This window comes from Tubulanus polymorphus, chromosome 12 (genome assembly GCF_964204645.1).
Source record: "Tubulanus polymorphus chromosome 12, tnTubPoly1.2, whole genome shotgun sequence".
Lineage (NCBI taxonomy): Eukaryota > Metazoa > Nemertea > Palaeonemertea > Tubulaniformes > Tubulanidae > Tubulanus > Tubulanus polymorphus.
The window spans coordinates 6,239,981-6,247,066 of record NC_134036.1 but is presented as its reverse complement, the minus strand read 5'-3'; the positions used below and the strand labels follow the sequence as shown (position 1 = coordinate 6,247,066).

The window sequence follows — 7,086 nt, the reverse complement described above, 5'->3', positions numbered from 1 at the left end:
CAGCCTCGAAAATGTCTTCTTTCTCCAATTTCTAACGAGAATTCAACTCTGAAAACGTAATAAAACAGTTCGCTTTGAGTGATACAATTGCTAGAGCCTACAATGCCGTTGGTCTTTTTTCGAAGGGTTAATATTTCCTAGAATCTAAGAGACGATTTCTTTTAGCTCCAGTACAAAGAGATTTCTCCGTTTACAACTATCTAAACAGTCCCTGTACTACTATACTCGTGTGCCGTCGGTAGTTAGTAGAGATATTCAAATGGATAATTACATAAGACAAGTTAACCAAAAGAACAGTTCTCTCACAATTTTGACATCACCCGAATGATGACTTTGTTCGACTTCAAAAATTGACTGTCATTAGTATTGTTACCTAGAATAAATCATCAATTGATTTCAATACACCTCAGAAGCTAGCGCAGCAAATGGAAAATCAAGTCTTTTATATCGGAAATGGGTTTTGATTTTAAAACAATGAAATTCTTCTTCACGTGCTTTCTATTCTCAATAGGCGACTCTAGAGAGCAGTAAAATATCTTTTTTTTCCAATACAAATATGTTCGGCTATAGCTACAAATTATTAATCATATTCCCTCGTCTCAATAAGCATTCCTTATCTATTACATATTTAAACATAATGTAAAATATATAATGTATTTGTAAACAGTTGTGGTTAAAAAAAGATAAATAAAGTTCATATGATGATATATTTTTGTTTAAGCTTCCCAGGAAGTTTTTCCAAATACTCGCCGTTGAAATACGAATCCGACCATATACATTATGAGTTCATGGATATATTGGATCAATTGAATATGTTAATCAGCACGTTTTATTAAAAGAACTGGCAAATATCTCCTCATGAATTCAGATATCGGTATATAACTTTTGAAAAAAACTACGTAGTCGGACGGCTTAGCTATATAATGCGGCGGACGTTCCGGACTAAATCACCAGATTTTTACATGCTCTACGGGCCAAGCTTCAAATTTTCCAAGATGTATTTACTTCAATGTGCGTTGGTTTGCATCGCGTAAAACAACGAATGGTTTTTCTTACCCCAAAGAAAGTACGAGTCACGTTTTCCATACATGCACACACTGATATCGTTATAGAAATCTGAACAAATCAACTAACCCCTATTATGGAATACTCTAAATCGATTCAAACTATTCAAAGCGAACCTGCCTTTAAGCGTACCTACAATAAATCATTATTCAACACTTTGTAAATTTTCATTCTATACAAACCTATGTTAATGTGTAATATGAGCAACTTTTCTGTTACTTTTCGCCTGTTAATTACTTGTGTGCATGATGTGTGAGTGTGATGAATGTGGTGTGGATGCTTCTGGGTGATACGGCTTAGATAGACTGTTTCAGTCTCTCTGTACAGCCCCATTATCCTGTTACATTTTTCTTCGTGTAATCATACTTATTATATCGTTCAATAATGTTACATCGTAATGAAAATAAATTTCAATTTCAATTAGTTGACCACTCATCAACGGAATTCTGACACGCACGTCCCACGCGCTGTTTCCCTTCCTTGAAGCAAAACACAGTTGAATCAAATTGGATTCTATTTTTCTAACTTTTATTTCAAGGAGTTAGCGGTATTGTCCATCCAAAACATATTTTGCAATCTGCTGAAAACATAATTGAATCAAATTCAAATCTAGTTTTCTAATTGTTATTTCGCGGATTTAATGGTGGGGTCCATCCAAACAATTTGCAATCTGCTAATTAAAGTCATCTTCGTTTAAAAGATGTGAATTTGCAAGTTTAATGATAATGTAATGTATGCATTAACTAAACTCGGGTTTACAAAAGAACCGCAGCGCACGAAACCAGTGAATACATATATATATATATATATGGTTACATGATACATAGTGAAAACTGCCGTCGTATTCAGAAAGCTAGACTGTTTTTACAGCAACTGCCTCGAGGCGTTTAACATCACGCGCCTTGCTGAAATATCTATTCAGTATCTAAGCCATACATTCGATTCTAGAAAATGCTGAGATATGCATTACAGTTCAAAAAAGCATGACCTATATTTGTAGTTAAGCTAACCTTATCTACTATATAACTTTAGATCTAGCGCAATATTCAGATTTGGGATATCTTTGAAAGTAAAGAAACTTTCTTTTGTTTTCATCACAAGGTAAGGCATGGAATTCTCTAGAAAATACCTATTGCAGATATTTCAATTTGACCGAATATAATTCTTTTTCATAACGAAATCGACCATGTACCGTTAATTCAGTCCTTTACAAATCATACAACTCAGGATTGGTGTACCTAGATCCAACTTGTTGAATGAAAATTCCTACGCAATGAATGTGGAAAAAACAGACGTTGCCCAACATTCCCTGAAATTTCGTTCGAATTCGTTTCACCCACATAAGATGCCACATGCATAAAATCTGCGAAAATATTTCGTGTGTCCTCTACGGAAATCCATGGACCTAATATTATAGATTGTGTTAAACGATATTGAGTTTGATTCACGTTTCATATTTTAGATATTGATCAAATTATTAACCAGAAAGATATATGAAAATGTTATTATTTGCGCTATCCCTGAAGAGGGGAAATGTAACTCCTCAAAACGTTTGCTAGAATAAATTCATATACTCATTAGAAATTGAGATTTTTTTCGGTTTTTGCTTCTATGGATTTTCGGCTATTTGATCTCTCTACCCAAGATCTATATCAACAGCGGTTTCGATGTTAACGTTGCTATATACGTAGTTATATATATATATATATATATATATATTTATTAGTTATATGTACTCGGGTAAGCGAATTTTCTGATAGGATGAAAGCGGATCATGATCCGACCAATGACAGATTCTTTGAAACTTGATGAATTTCGTTCATTCTGTCGCAGTGATGTTGTTCGGTGTGGAGCAGCGCCTGGGAGCGCTGTTTATTTCGTCGCTGATCGTCTGTCAAATTCGCATCGCGCGCGCTGATCGCGCAGACTCTATCGAGGAATCGTCTGTGACGGTAAGTTCGTCTTGTAACAACACGTGGTACCCGCTAGATTCTACGTCCGGTTACATCGTTTCACCGAATTACCCTTCGTTTACGCGCGGTGTTGAATGTCGTTGGTTCATCAACAGTTCTTTATCAGGAACTTTCTTCATCCAAACGAAATTCGATATCGAGCCGTCAATATTCTGTAGTGATAATTACTTCCTCGTCTACGAGTCTGATAACAGATTCTGTGGTGATGGAAAACATGAAATTCGCCGTAACGATTCGATCTCGTTGATGTTTAAGAGTAACGTCGATGGCGCACGAGGTAGTCGGGTTTATGTCATATATCGTTCTGATCGAAGTCGATTGAGAATCAGCCACGGATGCGGGATCTGGAATTTTAAAGTGCACGAATTGAAAACATCGACCGGATACAAATTCACGATGTTCTTTCATCACCGATGTCAGCTGTTCGTCGAATGGAACGGCATCCCGGATGGTTTTGCTATGAATTTAACATTCGTTGATCTGGACCTTAAACTATATTATTTCGGTGGCGTCGATCCAGCGGTGAATTTTCGTATCTATGAAGGCTGGAACATCAGCAGTGAGCCGATAGCGCTTATAGGTGCACAGAGCGGACAACAGCCGTCATCGTTTTATACCAAAACAAACAAGGCATTGATTTATGTGTCAAATCAACGCAAAACAACGACTAAACTTTTAGTACAGATTTATAAAATATCAGATTGGAACGTATCTAATCCGTTGATTCAGATCTCTAATAGCGAGTCGGGAGTGCTCATTCCCGATGATAACAGTTTACACGTAATAACTCGATCAAAACACTTACACTGTTGGTCTATCACAGTGCAGGTGTTACAGTACGTCGTCTTCAACTGGACACGTTTTCTCGTCATATCCGGTGACGTCATTGGTGTTTATAAATTAGAAGCGTTGCGCGTTGTAGGAACTGATATTTTACTCGGTTACAACTACCTGGAATCACTGAGTGTCAAATCTGACGGCTTTCTCGTCATACTGTGCGTTTTAACGAGACCGAACATCGCGGAATCGACTGTTAGAATAGACTTCAGAATGAAACCAATATCGATGTCTAAATTGCGCATCATTCTACCCAGAGTAGGTATCAGATCATTGATGCACTCATATTTACACTCCATCGAAGGAGATTCGCAGCTATGATTACTAATGAAATGAATTAATCTTTTGCTCAAATATATAGATAGACAACAGATTCAAACTGTCTACGAAGTCGATGGCATTTTTTTCGCTGCTTCCATTTCCGACAAGGAAGTTGAATTATCGCGTCAACCTGTACAGATTCACATGGAAAGTTGAAATCTACGAAAGAGATCTACAATTGAAAATGGTGTCTGTGAATTGTGAAAATACCGGATATTACATATACGACGGTGGTAATTTCACGGCTAGACGATACGGTCCGTATTGTCCTGGTTCGTCGGGTTATCGACGAAGTGTCGTCAGTCTGATTTCATCAGGCGGCCCGGTCATCGTAGTAGGCTATATTTATAACAGTCGAAGCAAGCAACGGATGGCCAGCGGATCTTTAAAGTTACGTCCGACCGACTGTGATGGATATACTATGCGTGAAGGAGAAAACCGGGTTACAATGCCGCAGACGTCACGCTGTTTCAGGATTACACCAGAAAACCGAGCAGTTTTACTACATAGTATTCACATATTATCACAGAGCGAATATGAGATCGGTGGATGCATGCGCGATAACAGAACATCGCGCACAACATGTAGACATGCAATGCGTCTCAGTATCCAGCGTCTCAATAACAGTCTCGTGCTGCACACTGTCACATTCCGGAGGGCGGATTATGTCTGGATAAGACCGTACTTCGTCGAATTGCGGCGCATTTGCCAAACATTGAGAAAACATGCAGTAATAACTGACTGGTGGGAGCGAACTGAAGGCGATTGCGGAATCGTGCAGTCACCAAACTACCCAGGGTCATCTAATCCGTTATCCGTTACGTTGGAATACTTGATCAATTTCCGATATGTAAGGACCCGAATTCACTTTTACCGATTCGTCATCAAAACAATGGAACAGACGTCGTGTATTAAGGAATCGAGACACAAACTGGAGTCCGTCGCGTTCGTCCAGGAAGTTGGTTACCAGAGACGCACAGCCCGACACGTAATCAAACTATGCGAAACGTTTGCCGAACCGGGAGTTACGTTTTACAGTTATATTAATACTAACACGCGCTTCGAGGTGAAAAACCGAGTACCCAAATTTCGCATACAGTACGTACTAGAGGAACAGTTACCAATAAAGCAGATTGAAAATGTCTGTAAAACAGGATTTATTAATACGGGAATCGCTTGCGTAAAATACATCAGAGATAAACGTCTAAATTGGGAGAATGCTGAATTGTACTGTAAACAGAAATACGCGGGACATCTACTCAGTATCAACTCACAACAGGAAATAATGTCTATTAAAACATTATTCTCTACAAGGCCGCTCATCTTAGATGTGTATTCGCAGAGAGCGTTCATAATGATGATTGGGTTGAAACTGCAGGTAGATTACTGTATTCTAGGCCAAAACCTTACCTGCACATGGAACACATTCGTAAATGTCTGAGGGTTATATTTTCAGCTTGTAAATGGTTATTACACGTGGACTGATGGAAAACCATTGAGCTACACAGAGTGGTATCAACCTACAAATAACGACACGATACCAGAAGTAATTCAAGGATTGATATCTCATCTCAGAAAACAACCGATAAATGACGTCAATATGCCGTGTACGGCGATGATACTGAATAATCCACGAGGATCAGCGAACTGGGTTCGTTTCCCCTGCGAACTCGAAGAGAGTCACACGACTTTTATTTGCGAATCGGACAGAATCAGTGTCAGAAATATAACTGAGAGAGGAAGCAACTCAACCAATAAGTCGTCATCCGAAACTAATAAACAACACATTTTTATTTATGATACAGTAAATGCAACTTGTACAATGGGTTGGTTAGGTATAGCTGGACAATGTTACCAAATACTGACAGATTGGAACAAAAACCGAAGTTTAGATATTGGGAAATCAAGAAAATTGTGTCATGGAATCCGCGGTGAAGTCGGTTTGATACGGGATCCGATGCACCTTCAAATTTTGATTGGTAGATTTAATTATCAGCACCAATATGGCGCTATTCTAACTAAGGGTTTTTGGAATCAGTGGTTGAATATAAAACCATTTGTTACTAGGGATGAAATTACTTATAATCACTCGATTAATTGGGCATTGATACCGTGGTATAATCAATCAGATACAGCGCATTCTGTTCTGTGTTCATACAATGTAACTGATGAAGAGTTAACTTCTATAAGCGGTTGTAAATCGTGGCAGTTTAAATGTAACGATCAAAGATGTATCAGCGACCATCGCGTATGTGATACCAGACACGACTGTCAACACGGTGAAGATGAACTCAATTGTACGGATATACATTTTCACAGTCAGTTTCAATGCAATGATGGACAGATTATATCAGTAAGTGGTTTCTGTGATTTCATACAGGATTGTGTGGATGGTTCTGATGAAAACGCATGTTTTCATCCCCCGTGTTTGTCCGAACAATTTCGCTGCCAAAGTGGTCAATGTATCAGTATTTCTAACAGATGCGATGGATTCACTAATTGTAAAGACGGATCCGATGAAATGGGATGCACTTCTCAAATGTGTCAAGGTTTCCTGTGTAACAGTGGAGACTGTATCAGTTCTCAGTTGTATCAGGATGGTGTCGTGGATTGTAGTGGAAGCCTCGAAGAAGATGAATTAGTAACAACTACTAATGTTACAGTGAATCCTACTGTTTATTGCAACAATGAGAACCACTGTACGACTAACTTCACTAATTTCTGCATTGAATCTGACGAACAAAGATGTTCTTTCAATTCGCCTCATTGTTATTCAAGACGTCACAGATGTATTCTAGAAAGAATGACGAATGGTTACCCAGTTTGTAGAAATCTCGAGCACGTGTTAAGATGTGAAGATTTTGAATGTCCAGCTGGTACTGTAAAATGT

General features: G+C 38.4%; 1 long non-coding RNA gene across 2 annotated transcripts in view; it reads right to left on the bottom strand.

Annotated features, from left to right (window-relative positions):
* LOC141914304 (uncharacterized) overlaps positions 1–7,086 on the bottom strand; it is a 288,650-nt gene that overhangs the window by 241,463 nt on the left and 40,101 nt on the right. The window contains exon 3 of one of the 2 annotated variants that reach the window (XR_012620763.1): positions 1–48. The exons of the other annotated variant lie outside the window; for it this stretch is intronic. This is a non-coding gene — a long non-coding RNA (uncharacterized LOC141914304). The remainder of the gene's footprint in view (positions 49–7,086) is intronic. 2 annotated transcript variants of the gene reach the window in all.